This window comes from Tamandua tetradactyla, chromosome 7, assembly GCF_023851605.1.
Source record: "Tamandua tetradactyla isolate mTamTet1 chromosome 7, mTamTet1.pri, whole genome shotgun sequence".
Taxonomy (NCBI): Eukaryota; Metazoa; Chordata; class Mammalia; order Pilosa; family Myrmecophagidae; genus Tamandua; species Tamandua tetradactyla.
Window position 1 is genome coordinate 34,114,023 of NC_135333.1, and position 17,736 is coordinate 34,131,758.

Genomic DNA, 17,736 nt, shown 5'->3' on the forward strand with positions numbered 1-17,736 from the left:
GTATAGGTAGTTTGGTGTCTAGGAATTTGTCCAATATATATATATATATATATATATCTAGGTTATCTAATTTGCTGGTATACAGTTGTTCATGGTTTCCTCTTATAATTTTTTTTGTTTCTGTGAGGTTGGTATTAATATTCCCCTTTCATTTCTGACTTTAGTTATTTGTGTCAACTCTCTTTTTTTTTTTTTCAGTCTAGCTAAATGTTTGTCAATATTATTGATGTTTTCAAATAACCAACTTTGGTTTCATTGATTCTTCTTTTTTTTAATTCTCTTTTTCATTTATCTCTGCTCTAATCTTTTGTTATTTCCTTCCTTCCCCTCATTTTTGGTTTAGTTTTCTCTTATTTTTCTAGATCCTCCAGGTGTGAGGTTAGACTCTAAGGGATCTTTCATCCTCTTTAATGTAAGCATTTAGAACGATAAATTTCCCTCTCAGCATTGAGTTTGCTGCATCCCACAAGTTTTGGTATGTTTTATTTTCATTGTTATTTGCTTCAAGATATTTCCTAATTCCAATTGTGATTTATTCTTTGACCCATTGGTTGTTTAAGAGTGTGTTGTTTCATTTCCATATGTTTGTGAATTTTCCGGTTATCCCTCTATTATTGATTTTTAACTTCATCCTAATGTGGTTGGAGAAGATATATTCCATGATTTCAATATTTTTTATTTATTGAAACTTCTTTTGTGATTTAACATATGGTCTATCATAGAGGAAAATTTGTGTTCTGTTGCTGTTGGGTGAAGTGCTCTGTATCTGCCTTTTAGGTCTGGTTGTTTAGAGCACCATTTAAGCCTTCTATTACCCTAGTGATATTCTGTCTAGATATCCTCTTTGCTATTGAAAGTAGCATATTAACGTTTCCTACTGTTAACGTAGACTTGTATATTTCTCCCTTCAAATCTGTCAACACTTCCTTCATATGTTTTGGGCCTCTGTCATTAGGTACATAAGTATTTATAGTTCTTATGTCTTCTTGTTGAACTGACCCCTTTATCAGAATACAGTAATAATTTTTGTCCCTCCTAATAGCTTCTGACTAAAAGTCTATTTTGACCATATTAGTATAGCTGCCCGAGCTCTCTTTTGGTTACTGTTTGCATGGTATATATATTTTTACATCCTTTCGCTTTCTGCTTACTTGTGTCTTTGAATTTAAGGTGAGTCTCTTGTAAACAGCATATAGTTACATTGTGTATTTTATCCATTCTGCCAATCTCTGCTTTTTGACTGAAGAGTTCAATCCATTTACATTTAAGGTAACTATACTGATAATGCAGGACTTTCTTCTGCCATTTTGCTATTTACATATTTTCTTTGTGTTACCATGGGGCTTAAATTTAACATCCTAAGACTTGAGGCAGAATCCTCACCATCTCCAAGAATTGGGGTGGCAGCAGTCTCCCTGAACAATGGGGCACAAGGCCCGCCCCCTCCAAATGTTGGGACAGACTTGCCCTTTCCATACATAAGGGGGCCCCACCTTATTGGTCTCTTCAGTCCAGACCTCAGCTTGTATGGTTCTGCCCTTGAAGTCATTCCTCTTTCAGTTTGTCCCTTCTCTGTCCTTTTCAATCCAGCATGACAGTGGTTCCACTCATACATATTTCACAAAAAAAACTTGTTGGCTTTGCATGTAGCTCACAGGGATCCAAACCATCAGACAGGAGGACTTTCCGTAGATCCTTCCTGCATAACTGCATTTCCAGTCCTGACTTCCACTGAAATGGCTGACTGGATCCATGTTCAGTTAAACCCTCACATGGAGTCCTATTCTCTGATGATTTGCTTTCTGGAAGCTCAAGGTGATTTGACAGAGCCACTTCTGGCCCTAGACTCAGACTACAGTATCTGGATAGGCTCAAAATTAAAAAATAAAAAAAAATCAATTTCTGGTTTCTTTGTCCCTATGAGATCATGTCTCAACTTATCCTTTTCCTCTCACATTTTACTATAAGAAGCAAGGAAAAGCCAGGCTGCACCTTATGCACTTAGCTTGGATAGCTCCTCAGCTAAATATCCAAGTTCATTGTTTTCAAATTCAACCTTCTATCTGACATCAGAACTCAATTTTGATTGTATCAAGGTTTCTGACGCTTTTAATCAAGGATCACCTTTCTTCCAGCTCCCAATAACATATTCCTCATTTCCTCCAAGTCCTCATTGGCAGCATCTTTAGCATCCATATTTCTATCAACAGGCTTGAAAGTAACCTAGGCTTTTTTTCTATCAAGCACCTCTCAACGCTTCTAGCCTCTACCCATTACCCATTACCTCTACCCATTTTCAAATTTTGTTGTGTTTGCAATAGCAGTAACTCCAATCTCCTGGTACCAAAATCTATTTTAGTTTTCTAGGCTGCTCAAGCAAACATCATGTAACGGGTTGTCTTAAACAATGAGAGTTGATTAGCTCACAGTTTTGAGGCTAAGAGAAAGTCCAACTCAAGATGTCATCAAGGTGATGCTTTCTTCCTGGGGACTGGCATTCTGGAGTTGGCTGCCAGTGATCCTTATTCCTTGGCTCCTCCATCACATGGCAGCCTCTCCTGGCCTCTCAGTTCTCTTCTGGGTTCCATTGAATTTTGGCTTCTTGCTTTCCATGGCTTTCTTTCTCCCTCTGTCTATCTGGATTACATTCTGCCTATAAGACTCCAGTAGTGGTAGGTCCTATGGACTCATCCTGATAGGCTTGGCTCGCACCTTAACTGAAGCAACCTCATCAAAGGCACCTACCCACACCCACAGGAATGGATTAAGTTTAAAAACATGCTTTTCTTGGTTACATGCAGCTCAAAACCACCACAAGCATAGTCCAGATGATTTTTTTAAAAAAGGTCTTTTTGTCTAGTATGTCCAAAGACTGGTATTCTTTGTTAATGGTTTCTGAATTTTTATCTTATTTCTCTGGGTCTGCCATCATTTCCTGATTCCTTGTTTGTCTTGTAATCTTTTGTCACACACTGTGCATTTTAATATTTTAAAGTTTTAATTCTGGTATTTAGACTCTGAGCTGTCTGTCCTCAATTTATATTTAGCTAGTAAAATGACAGAGATTTCCTTGAGTGCTGGGAACTGACACAAGCAAACAAACCAATGCAGGAAATACCTGTCACAGTCTTTGTAAATTTGGTCTGCTTTCTGGTGTTAAACTTCAGAGTTTAACTATCCTATGATGAAGATCAGCCCAAGGCTAATTTGAAATGGAAGGTCAGCCTTTCAAATTCAGGCTTTCAAGTTGCCACCTGAAAGATTGGCAGGGACATACAGAAATCACACTATATACAGAAAGGTCATTCTCCTTCCTCCAGAACAGGGCCAGGGACCCATAATGGGAGCACAGGCTTACACCCGGCTGGGGAGAGCATGGGGGAGGGATGACAAAGGTGCCACAAACTTCTACCATATTTAAAGCTGCATTTTCTTGATTTGGCCCTCACCACACTACTGCAACCTTTAACTGATTTCCAGAGTTTCGAGGAAGATGGCTTTGCCAGTTTTTGCTAATTGTTTAAAGATGGCACCCTGGAGCTATATTAAGCCGCCATTTTGGTTGACCAGCTCGCCTTCCTCTTGTTGTGGTTTTAATTTAAGTGAAGTTGAGCATCTTTTAATATATTTCAAAGGCATTCTAATTTCCTTTCTGTGAGCTTTGTTCATATCCCATGACTATTTTTCTACAGAGTTTTAGTTTTTTGCACTTTGATTCATAGGACTTCTTTTTGTGCTATAGAACTTTGTCATATGTATTGCAAGTAACATTGTTCAGTTTGTTGTCTTTTGACTTTGTTATTTTTTCCATGGGAAATTAAAAATTTTTTGTGTGGTCAAAGTTGATGACTTCTGAGTTTTGAGTCATGGTTAAGCAAGCCCATCTCACTGCAAGATAATAATTTCTTTAACTTGCTACTTTTATGGCTTCATACTTTAGATTTATATCTTTGAGCCATTTGAAGCTTATTTTAGAATTAGAGATATAGAAAGATACAAATGTACTTGTTTCCAGATGGCTACTCAATATTCCGAGAATGTTTTATTTCATAATCCATTGTTTTCTCTGTGGATTTGGGTTTGTTTCTGGCCATTTTATTTATTGATCTGTCTATTCATGTTCTCCTCCCCCAAAGCATTTTTATTATAATAGTTTTATTACATGTTTAATATATTTTCTGTTTCTTTTGCCAAGCTCACATTAAAGTTATAAATTAATTGAGACAGAATTGACATGTTTATAATATTGAATGTTTCTTTCTAAGGGAAGGTTTATCTGTTGTATCATTTCTTTTTCTTTTTTTTAGTGTTTCCCCCCATCCTCCACCCCTTTAGCTGCCACTTTTATTAGTTTCTCCTGCATCTTTCCTATGTTTCTTTATGCAAATGCAAGGAAGTATCAATGTATACTTTTATTTCCCTCCATTTCTTACACAAAGCTAGCATAGTTTATAATCTATTCTACTTCTTGCTTTCTTTACTAAATAATATATCCTGGAGCTCTTTCCATTAACTGCACAAGGAGTTTTCTTATTCTGTTATGTAGCTGCAAAGTATTCCATTAGTAAATGGCCTATGTTATAGGTTTGTATCCTATAGATGAGTATTTATTATTTTTAAAAGCAGTTTTATTCTTATACCAAAAGTCCATCTACTGTGTGTAATCAGTGCCTCTCACTATAATCACTGTGTTGTGCTTTCATCACCACAATCAATTTTAGAACATTTTCATCGATCCTACAAGAAAAAAACCCATACCCTTTATACCACCGTATTATTGACACTTAGCATTGATCTGATACCTTTGTTACAATTGATGGAAGAATATTACAATATTACTGTTAACTGTAGTCCATAGTCTGCATTAGGTGTATTTTACCAATATAATACCCTTATACCAACATCTTATAATAGCGATGCACATTTGCTCTAGTTCACGTAAGAACATTCCTTTATTTCTACTATTAACCCCTAATCAATCACCCACAACCGAGTTCACTTATTATATAGTCCCATGTTTCATCCTCTAGCTTTCCTTCTAGTGGCATACATGACCCTAAACTTCCCCTTTCAACCACAATCACACACATGATTCAGCGTGATTAATTATACTCCCAGTAATGTACTACCATCACCTCTAAACCACTTCCAAACTTGATTCAACTTTATTAAAAATACTGCACACATTACACATCAGCTCCCCACTCTCTGCCCTCTTCCTGTCTTCTTATAACTTATATTCTAGATATTAACTCAATGAATTTGTGCATTATATTTAGTTCATTATAGTAAGACCATACCATATTTGTCCTTTTCTGTCTGGCTTCTTTCACTCACCATAATGTCCTCAATTTCATCCATATTGTCACAGGCATCAGGACTTCCTTTCTTTTTACAGCTGAATAATATTCCATCATAGGTATATAACCACATTTTGTTTATCTATTCATCAGCTGATGGACACTTGGATTGCTCCCATTTTTTGACAATTGTGAATAATGCCACTATGAATGTTGGTTGGCATGCAGTTGTCTGTTCACATCCCTGCTTTCAGGTTTTCTGAGTATATATCTAGTAGCAGGATTGCCAAATCTTTGGCAGTTCTATATTCAGCTTTCTGAGGAATAGCCACACCATCTTCAACATCAGCTGGACCATTTTACACTCCCACTAGCAGTGAATAAGTGCTCCAATTTCTCCACATCCTCTCCAATACTTGTAGTTTTCTGTTTATTTAATAGCGGCCATTCTAGGGTAGCTGTGAAATAGTTTATCATAGTGGTTTTGATTTGCATTTCCCTAATCTAGTGATGTTGAAGCATCTTTTCATGTGCTTTTTAGCCATTCATATTTCCTGTTTGGAAAAGTGTTTATTCAGGTCTTTTGCCTATTTTTAATTGGGTTGTTTTTCTTTTTATTGTTGAGTTGTAGGATTTCTTTATATATTCTGTATATCAAACCCTTAATCAGATATGTGGTTTCTAAATATTTTCTCCCATGGTATAGAATTCCTTTCCACCTTTTTGAATGAAGTCCTTTGAAGCATAAAAGCATTCAATTTTGATACAGTCCCTTTTATCTGTTTTTCATTCATTGCTTGCGCTTTGGGTGCAAGGCCTAAGAAACCACCACCTAACACAGATCTTGAAGATGCTTCCCTACATTTTCTTCTAGGAGTTTTATGGTTCTGGCTCTTATTTTAGGTCTTTAATCCATTTTGAGTTAATTTTGTATAAGGGGTGAGAAAGGAGTCCTCTTTTATTCTTTTGGATATGGATATCCAGTTCTTGATGAAGAGACTGGTCTGTCTCACTTGAGTGGACGGGTCAGCCCTATCAAAGATCAATTGACCATAAATGTGCAGGTCTATTTCTGAACTCTCAATTCCATTGATTCCATATATTTATCTTTGTGCCAGTACCATGCTAGTTTGACCACTAAAGCTTTGTAATATGCTTTAAAGTCAGGTATCATGAGTCCTCCAACTTTTTTTTTTTCTTTTTCAAGATGTTTTTGGCTATTCAGGGCTCTTTATCCTTCCAGATAAATTGGAAATTGGCTTTTTCATTTCTTCAAAATAGGCTGTTGGAGTTTTGATGGGGACAGTGTTGATTCTGTAAATCTATTTGGGTAGAATTCACATCTTAATGATATTTAGCTTTCCAGTCCATGAACACAGAATGTTCTTCCACTTATTTAGGGCTTCTTTGATTACTTGTAGCAATATTTCATAATTTTCTGAACACAGGTTCTTTATATTCTGGGTTAAATTTATTCTTAGATATTTTATTATTTTAGATGATATTGTAAATGGATTTTTTTTCTTGATTTCCTCCTCAGACTGCTACTGAGAAACACTATTGATTTTTGCGTGTTGATCTTGTATCCTCCTACTTTTCTGAACACATTTATTAGTTCTAGTAGTTTTTGTTGTAAATTTTTTTGGATTTTCTATATATAGGATCATGTTATCTGCCAACAGTGAAAGTTTCACTTCTTCCTTTCCAACTTGGATGCCTTTTATTTCTGTTTTTCTTGACTCACTACTCTGTCTAGGACTTCTAGTACAATGTTGAATAACAGCAGTGTCAGTGGACATCCTTGCCTTGTTCCAGATCTTAGAGGGAAAGCTTTCTGTCTCTCACTGCAGGTACGATGTTAGCTGTGGGTTTTTCACACATGTCCTTTACCATGTTGAGGAAGTTTCCTTCTATTCCTACCTTTTTGAAGTGTTTTTATCAAGAAAGGATTCTGGATTTTGTCAAATGTTTTTTCTGCATCAATTGATATGATCATATGGTTTTTCCCCTTCAATTTGTTAATATGGTATTTTACATTAATTGATTTTCTTGTGTTGAATCACCCTTGCATACCTGGAATGAAACCCATTTGATCAATGTGTATGTGAATACTTATTATTTCTCATCTTTTGCTATTACATTTCATTCTGTAGGGAACAGTCTTGTACCCAACTCATTTTGTGTGTTCACACTAGACTCAATCCCTCCCTGTGGCTTTAGCACTGGCTCTCTGGCCCCTGCCTGCCCAGGTTCACATGGCTCCTCCCTCACCTCCTTTCCTCTCCAAGAAGCCTGTCCTGAGTACCCAGTATTCCCAGTCTCTCTTATCCTGCTCTAGTTTTTGTTACAGCGATCATCACCTTCTAAACGACTATATAATTTACTTATTTACTATGTTTCCCACCACTAATTTTCCTTTTCTGTCTAATTTGTTCACCCATTTATATTCCTAGAATCCAGAAAAGCATCTTATGGTGAATGAGTAGACATTCAGAAATAATTACTGAATGAATAAATGAATATTCAAATTTATCGGTGACATAAATCCCCAGAAGTGGGATTGCTGGCTCAAAGGGTAAATCACCCATTATGTATATATATAAATACATATATGTATATATTTGTTGTATGCTGTATGATGGGGTCACATTTCATTTTTTTTTCCATGTGAGTATCCCGTTATTGAAACACAATTTGTTGCATTTTTGTTTGTTTATTTTTTGTTTGCTTGCTTGTTTGTTTGTTTTGGGAACTGCATGGGCCAGGAATCGAACCTGGGTCTCCTGCATGGCAGGCGAGAATTCTACCACTGAACTACCTTTGCGCCCCCTATATTTTCTTTTCTTTCCTTCTTTTCTTTTCCTTTTTTTTTTTTCTTTTTTTTGCATGGGCACCGGGAATCGAACCTGGGTCTCGGCCATGGCAGGCGAGAACTCTGCTAAGCCACTGTGGACCGCCCCATATTGATTTTCGTATATCAAATTTGTAACTAGTCACCTTACTGAATTATTTTTGTGTTATATTTTTCTCATTGAATCTGTTAAGTTTTCTAGGATATAATTGTATCATATCACCTTAAATAACAATTACACCTTCTCGTTTCAATTTTTTTTTTTTTTTTTTTAGAGAGAGGGAGGAAGGGAAGGAAAGACAGAGAAGGAAGGAAGGATGGAAGGAAGGAAGAAAGGGAAACATCTTTAAACATTTTCTTGTTTTTATTATATTTTGTTTATTTGTTTGTTTTTTACATGGGCTGGGGCCGGGAATCGAACCGGGGTCCTCCGGCACGGCAGGCAAGCACTCTTGCCCGCTGAGCCACCGCGGCCCGCCCTCGTTTCAATTTTTTATACTTCTTTTGTTTTGTTTATTTAATTTCATTGGCAAATGCCCTCAGAACAATTTAAAAAGTGATGATAATGAATATCCTTATTTTGTTCTAACTTTAGTGGGAATTCTTCTAACATTTCATCCTTTTAGATGATGCTGACATTTTGGTTTGACCAATATCTATTATTCTATTCCTCTTGTTAAGGAATTTTCTTTTTTAAATCAGACAGGGATTTTTAATTTTATCAAATATCTTTTCCGTCTTTATGAAAAATCATGCATTTTTTTCTCCTATGACTTTTCAATATGGTAAATAATATTAACATTACATTACATGATATTTGGTCTATTTATAATTTAATTGTCTTGAAGGATCAATTTATAAATTTATGGTTTCTGAGAAAACCATCCACTTAGTTGAGGGATTCTCATTTATTTGCATAATAATCACAGATCTTTTAGCATTCTTTATGTCTGTGCTTATGTCCTCATTCTCATTTCCTATTTAGTTTGTAGTAGTCTTAAGAAAGCTACTTCAAAAAGTCCAAAACCTATAAGCTTGTACAAGCTAGCAAAATGTTGTTTCTGACTTTGAACTAGAATGTATCAACATTGCAGCAATGGGGGTTTTCTCCTGAAACCCTGATGGTAGCTCTATAATTGCTGATGTGTCACGATGAGGTTACAATTTAGTTAGCATGTAAAGGCAGATGTCCTCCAGTAGACGTCATTTTTTAAAACAGGGATCTATCGTGAAGGCGATGGTGGCTGGGCAAACAAAGGGGTCCTTGGTCTTTAATAATACTACATTTTTAAAGGTATCTTAGAAAATTCCTCATTTTACCTCTTCGTCACTTTGCATTAACACCTTGTCAGTTTGGATAGAAAAGCCTTAACTAGTTGAGCAAGGTAAGGGTTCACTGTTTTTGTCCTGGTTTGCCTGCAGCTGTTATTTCTAAAAGTTCAGTTACCATGGCAATCATGTGAGTGTCCCAAAGCTTCTGTTAACTTGGACAGGGTGAATTTCGATTGGGAGTGGGGGACAGGGAGGAGGTGGTAAGGTGGAAAGGCACTGGAGATACAGATGTGAACAAGGCAGATAAGGGCTGGGGAATTACAGATATTAAGAGTCAGGTAGACCTATATTCAACTCCCACTCCTGTCTCTTATTTGCTGAGTGCTGCTGGCAAGGTCACTAAACCTCTCTGAATCTGGACTGCAAAACAGAGTAACTAATGATTGTTTTGCAGGATGGTTGGGACAATGTAAGTGAGGCCTGTGGACATACAGTAGATGCTATACCGATGCTAACCCCTTTGTCCTAATCCCAGTTCAGCCATTTACTGTCTGTATGACTTTGGAGAAGGTATTTGCATTCTGGAGGTTCTGTTTCTCGCAGATGATCTCTATACCCTTCCAGCACTGGTGACCTTGGACCTTGAAGGGTTAAATGTGGCTGCTCGGAGAAGCCAGGTCAGCTGCCCATTCTTCTTTCGTCACAACCTGCAGAGACCCAGAAGTTCAGGTTACCTGTGATGACAGCACCCCCCAGCCACAGGTTTTCCAGGGCAAGGCTGATTTCAGATGTGAATGCTGTGCTCGTCAAACCAGATTTCCTGGTTTGGGGTTTGGGAAATCCTGTTGACCTAAACTGACCTCACAGGGACTGGCACCTTTGCTCCTCTGAGCTGTTCTTCTTCCGTGACGCTGCAGAGCCTGCAAGTTGCCCACCATCCACGGGCTGACAGACCACAGGAGAGCAGCCCATGGAGCCTGGCAGACATTCTTCAGAGTTTTCAACCTGTCAAACTGGGAGAAGAATCCCTGCCCTACCTTCCTCGCTGGCCAGCGTGAGCCAATGTGAGGGTGAAGGGAAAATAGACATGGTGGCAGTAATTACTCCCAAAGTTACAGCAAAAGCCCAATCTCCTGTATTCCATCTCTGCCCTTAGACACCTCCACGTGGACATCTAATGGTCATCCAAAACCGAGCTCCTGAGCTCCCTCCCCAAACCTGTTTCACATGCATCTCAGTTGATGGTGATAAATTCATACAGAGAAAATCCTGGGGACCCTCAGGGCTAAAAATAAACCCATACCCTACTTCTTCTTTGAGCTCCTTCTAGAGTTTCATTTTGCTATCTTTTGAAATTTGAAATTCCCACCAAAGTGGCTGACTTGGCCAATCAAGCCCCTAGTTCATTATACTGGACCCAATACAAAACAAAGCCCAGTGGCCCTAAACCAGATGGCCAAATCCCTTCCTAATCAATAGGAGCCAAGCCAACCTCCTCTATATGGCTCTAAAAAATCATTTGCCATCCCTAGAACATGGAGGCTACTTTCGTTTCTACATGTGGTTAGATTTCCTTGCTGCAGCAAACCTTTTGGTGTCCTAAATAAAAACGCAGTGATCTGCAAACTCGACTCTGATTTGTCTTTTGACACCCGTGGAGGGGTCCCTCTGAGGCTGCGGGTTCTGGCACTGACCAGGCAAGGTGGGTCAGTCATCTTGGACCTGCTGTTCCACGGCTGAGACGCCGCATCCCCGAGGTGAACTCTCCCTCTGTCTGAGCTCCACGATTTGCATGGAATTCAGCTGCCTTTCATTCCAGACTTCAGTTTAGGTACCTTTGATTGTGATGCTACCCTCTCAGATCCCCCATTCGGTACTACGTCATTCCTCCCTCCTGCTTTCTAATTTTCTGGACCTTCCTTTTTCTGCCCCTAAATCTGCTTCCGTTCCCATCTACACATCTGTCCGGTCCTTCCACGCCCCCAGGGACTTGGTTGAGATCAGAAATTTCCAAGTGTCTGAATTGTAAAGCTCAGGCCCTGAGATACCTGGTACATAAATAACATTTCAACTGACCACAGCACAATGGTCTCTTCTTACTCTACATTTCCCTCGACCCTACCTGCTAAAACTGCTTCTTATTTGTACTCACACTATGGATCTGCTGCCTGTAACTCTGTGCATAGTTGAGTCTGATAAAGGACAATCTGTCTTTGCAATGGCCACTTCGGGGAATTTTTCATTATGAAAAAAGTATGCACTTAAGAGGCACCTTAGAAAAGGAAGGATGTAAAACCTTCCAGAAAAAAAAGGGGGGGGGGACCATTCTTTGGTAAGTGGAGGCCACTACAAGACAATCTGTAACCACAGTAGCCTCACTTAAAGATTCATTAGCAAAAGAAAAGGCCAAAACAGAACAAAGGAAAATGAACTCCAAACTGAACCTCTATCTCCCCCAGCTTTCCTTTACGCAGCCCTTCCCCCATATCTGCCCAAACCAGTTTCTCCTTCAGAACTTCTACATCTTTTTTTATCCTCTACCTTTTCCTCCTGATCCCCTGAGGGGAAATGATTTCGTCCAGGCACCTTTAAAGAGCAAACCTTCTATGGAACCAAGAACAGAATTTAAACTTATCATGAAAAGATTTCCCTAAACCCACAGAAAAACCAGAACTAATTTGTAGAGGAATTTAGAATTCTACCAGGAATATACAATGCTGTGTTGTTGTCTTTTTTTTTTCACCAGATTTATACCAATTGGTTCATATGTTAGTTAGTCTGGGAGATGCTAAGTGTTGAATGGGAAAGTCTAGAGCATGAGCTACACAACCTGTCACATCATGCTAGACCAGATAACACAAAAAGAGCGAGGCAAATAGGCAAATCCTTATTACAAGCCATCCCTGAAACACTCCCTGTTAAAACTGATGGGATGCTTACCCAATCTTGTAAACAGAAAAAGAATGAAATCATCCCAGGTTGCCAGGGCAGTTTAGAAAATACTTTCCGGCAATACTCTGGAATTAAGGAAAGTATGGATATAATCCCTGCTCTATCCTCACTTTGTTAATGGAATTTACTAGAGATGTGGGGATTTAATAAGGAAGCAAAAGACTGAGTAGGAAATAACTCCCCTTTCTTAACTTCAACACTTGGCAGGACGCTTTGAAAGGGCAGAGAACAAAAATGAGATTCTACTAAACAAAAACTCACGGCTTGGCAAATAAAGCAATTAAAAGCCCCGCTGCTGGAGAAGGACTGGGGGCACATATGACACCAGAAGGAAAGATAGAGGATAAAGACTGAGACGGTATCGCTTAGGAATGCCTACAGTGGACAATGATGGTGATTAAATGTGTAAATAAAAAAAGTTTCTGCATGAGAGAGAACAAGTGAATGTCAGCATTGCAAGGTGTTGAAAATGGATGGTATACAGGAAAAAAATGCAACCAATCCAAGCTAGGGTCTACAGTTAACACTGTAAAATGCTTCCACTGAATGTAACAAAAGCGTTATGCCAAAACTAAATGCCAACAAGCAGGGGATATGGGGAGTGATATGGGATTTTTTGAGAAAGGAAAGGAAATGTAGAAATTCATATAGATTGTGGTGGCAAAGACATGGTTATGTGAGTATACCAGGAACCACTGATTTTTTACTTAGGTTGGATTGTATGATGTGCAAATAAAATTGTTTAAAAATGAACAGAGAGAAACAAGTGCTAGAGAAAATGCAGAGAAAGAGATGTATCAATTTTCTGTTGGTACGGAATCTGAGAGGTGCGGCCCCTTGGAGGGCAGTGTGATGGATCCACAGGACGCTGGGGGTGGGGTGGCCAGATGACCCTGCAACCCCATTGCTCAGTATATGCCCAGAGGAACTGAGTGTGGGGACACGAATGGACACTTGCACACAGGTGTTTTATGGGCGGCAGTGTTCAAATTTACAATGGATATTGGTGGCCTAAGGGTACAACGATGAAGGAATGGAAGGGGGGACTGTGATGTATACATACAATGGACCACTGAGCAGCCGCAAGAAGGAATGAAGTTGTGAGTTATGCAACTAGGCGAATGAACCTTAAGGACTGTATATTGAAAGAAACAGAAAGACCAATATTATCATGCCTCACTTATATGGACTAACTACAATGTACAACAACAATATACAACTACAATATAAAAACGAGATGAATTGAAGTTGAGAGCATGGGTTATCAGGTTGGGCCTTTTGTAAAGGGTCCTAGATTGTAAGCTCTTGCGGCAGTCACATCTATACGGGAGGTGTAACTGTTAATTCTAAATTCTGAGGTACTGAGCTGTTTGTGTATAAACTGGCCGTTCCCAGAAACTTCGGGTATTTATATGACACCAGAGACTCAGAGTTAGAGCTCTGAAGCTATGAGAGTCAGCAGTACCCCGTACAGAAACTGATTAAAAAGTTGAAAAAGTGATCAGACTTCAAGTAGAGAATGAATGAAGCTGATCTGGATAGGACTGGGGTAGATCAGAATACAGAGCAAAGGATGATATGGTCCATATTTTTAAACTTCAACGTCTCTGTGAGACCAAAGGGAGAGATGTTTATTTGGCACAAAATTTACATTTTGGGTAGTACATTACCTAATTTAACTTGTATGGTCAGTTAAGTTGAACACCATAAGATATGAAATCTTGAATAGGGTGTGAGATCTTGCTTGTTTGTGCACATTAGTGTGATGGCCAGATATATCCCAGGGTGATTTGGACAATGAATAAAAAAGTATTTGCGAAGTTCCCTTGGGGAACTGAGGAGAAAGGAGGAAATATTCAACTTCCCCATTCGGAGAATGTCTGATATTCTTGCAAGCAGTGGGGACAACCAAATCAATTGGCTGAGCCCTTTATCTTGGGGTTCCACTCCTATGAAACTTATTCCTACAAAGGATAGGCTAAGCCTACTTATAATTATGCCTAATAATCACCCCCAGAGAACGACTTTCGTTGCTCAGATGTGGTGTCTCTCTCTCTCTCTAAGCCAACTCAGCAGGTCAACTCACTGCCCTCCCCTCTACGTGGGACATGACTTCCAGGGGTGTAAATCTCCCTGGCAACATGGGACAGAACTTCCAGGATTCGCTGGGACCTGGCATCAAAGGATTGAGAAAGCCTTCCTGACCAAAATGGGAAACAGAGAAATGAGACAAAATTAAGTTTCAGTGGCTGAGAGGTTTCAAATGGAGCTGAGAGGCTATCTTGGAGGTTATTCTTAAGCATTATATAGATATCCCTTTTTAGTTTATGGTATATTGGAGTGGCTAGAAGGAAGTACCTGAATCTGTTGAGCTGTGTTCCATTAACCTTGATTCTTGAAGATGATTGTATAATGATATAACTTTTACAATGTGGACTGTGTGATTGTGAAAACCTTGTGTCTGATGCTCCTTTTATCCAGGGTATGCACAGATAAGTAAAAAAAATTTATGGATAAAAAATAAATAAATAATGGGGGGATAAGGGGTAAAATAAATTGGGTAGATTGAAATACTAGTGGTCAATGAGAGGGAGGGTTAAGGGGTATGGGATGTATGAATTTTTTCTTTTTTCTTTTTATTTCTTTTTCTGGAGTGATGCAAATGTTTCTCAAGATGATCATGGTGATGAAAACACAACTATGTGATGATATTGTGAGCCACTGATTGTATACCATATATAGACTATGTGTGTGAAGATTTGTCAACAAAAATATTTTTTTAAAAGCCCCTCTGCCACATCCCGTCAATAATTGTAATAAAGACATATGAAGGTATTGCAAACAAAGGAGACATTGGATAAAAAGAATGTCCCACCCTTCAGAAGAGAAGGGAATGATGTCAATCAGATTTCCCAACACACCAATCTTAATGGAGCTCCATGGGAAAATGTGGCCTCTTCCCCCCAATTTGACTAAATGAAAAAGGAGTACTCACATTACAATTAATGAGATAAAAAACACTTTCTTAATTGATACACGAGCCACACTCCCAACTCTTAATCCTGTTACATTTCCACACTTCTTCCTCAGAGTGACCAAACTGTTAATGTAGTAAGAATTTCAAACAACTCACAGATTAACTCTTTGTCTCACCATTGAATGTAACTTTAGGACCCTTACAAGATACCCATCCATTTCTTCTCTGTGACAGCATACCAATGAACCATTCAGATAGAGATGTAGTAAACAAATTATGTTGCAAAGTAGAATGCAAGTCAGAGGGACTATTCCTTGAAATTCCAGAGAACTCTGATTCACTATCATTTAATAGCTGATCACTCTAGTTTGGTCGGGCAGTTCCCTACACAAGCTCTACCCAAAATGCCGCAATGAGTCCTAGAGGCCTTATGGCCGAAGAGTCAACTGATATGGATAAAATACTTGGAGCTGAGCCTGTAAAGGTCCAGACAGAGCTGACCAAAACTTTATCAAAGTTGCCTCAATAGTCCCTTAATCAGAAACCAAAGAAGAATGTAAGACCGATAATAAAGTTTTCATCAAAAGAGGACTCCTTTTGCCCTTGTAACACTCCCATACTCCCAGTTAAGACACCAGGAGGAAACCTAGCTGAATGTCTAGCTTTTCTTGGTAAGACTTCACATAATGGGGCCCTCCTGCCTCACAGACCTCCCCACTCCCTTACTTCTGTGCTGCCTCCTGTTCCCTCTACAAGCCAACCTCTTCTTCACTGGCCTCTGTACTTTGCCTTCCCTCTGTCTAGAGCACTGTCCGTCCCCTCCCAGGTATTCTTTCTCATCATCTTCCCTGACTTCCCTTTCTAAAGTAGGAGACTCCTTGTTATTCTCTTTTTACCTTTGTGTCCTGTTTCTTTCCTTTTCAGCACTTTTCACAATCAGTAATTTTTTTCTGTTTATGTGCTTATGTGGTTTTGTTAGCAAGAGATGACATTGGAGTAGGAAATTGGGACTAGATGGTGGTGGTGAAAGGCCTGTAATTCCATGGTAAATCCTGGGGCTTTATGTTGATAAATGAACCAATTCATTAGTTCTATCAACATTGTCAAAAGTAAGTGACTCGAGACTTGGTGTCATGAACTGGAATTCTGGGGACCTGGGTTCTAGGTCCAATTCTGCCACTTAACAGACTCAGTTTCTTCACCAATGAAACGATGAATCATTCTTCACCAATGAAATGATTGCACTTGATTTTTTTAAACTTTTTTTTATTGTGTAATATAACATATATATAAAGCAAAGAAAGAAAAAAGTAATAGTTTTCAAACTACTCTTCAACAAGCAGTTAGAGGGGGACAGATCCCAGAGTTTGTCATGGGCTACCATACCATCATCTCAGATTTTTCCTTCTAGCTCCTCCAGAATATAGAAGGCTAGAAGGAATAAAGATTTTTTTATCCTCACAGTTGATTTTTTTTGTGTGTGAAAAATAGCATATATAGAAAAAAAAGCAATCAATTTCAAAGCACAGCACAACAATTAGTTGTAGAACAGATTTCAGAATTCAGTATGGGTTACAATTCCACAATTTTAGGTTTTTACTCCAAGACACTGGAGACTAAAAGAAATATCAATATAATGATTCAGCACCCATATTCGTTTATTAAGCCCTAGCTTCTCCGTATAACTCCACCATCACCTTCGTTCTTTCTATCCCACACATTAGGGGTATTTGGGCTGTGGATTGCACTTGATTTTTAAAGTTCAGCCAAATACTAACATTCTATTTTCTTCTCCTTTATTCTCTTAGACAACCTCGGACACAAAGCATAATAGGAAGTAATTCATTTTGGGAAAGGTGGGTGGGATATATTAAGGACAGTGGTGGACTTAAGTTACAAACTGTCCTTTAATAAGGGGAAAAATATCCACCCACTTGAATCACATCATCCACCGTGGCTGGATTCATAGGCCAGATGGGTGACTGCAGGAAATTGTCCCCAAACCCTCTAGTGAAATGTAGATGGCTCCCCTGGTGGAGCAATCCCAGAGAACCAATGCCAGTCACTTACATTTGGAGAGCTCCAGGCTAATGGGACATGGAATAGAAGTTGTGAAGGGAAATGTTCCCCCCAAATCTGTTCTGTCCAACACTGCAACCCCTAGCCACATGTAGCCACTGAGCATTTGAAATGTGATTGGTTTAAACTGAGGTGTGCTGAAAAATATAAAATACATACTGGATTTTTTTGTGTGAAAAAATGAATTTAAAATATCATTAAATAATTTTCTATTGGTTATATGTTAAAATAGCAATATTTTAGATCTGAGTTAAATAAAATGCATTCTTACAATTAAAAAAAAGAAAGAAACCAGGAGGATGAGG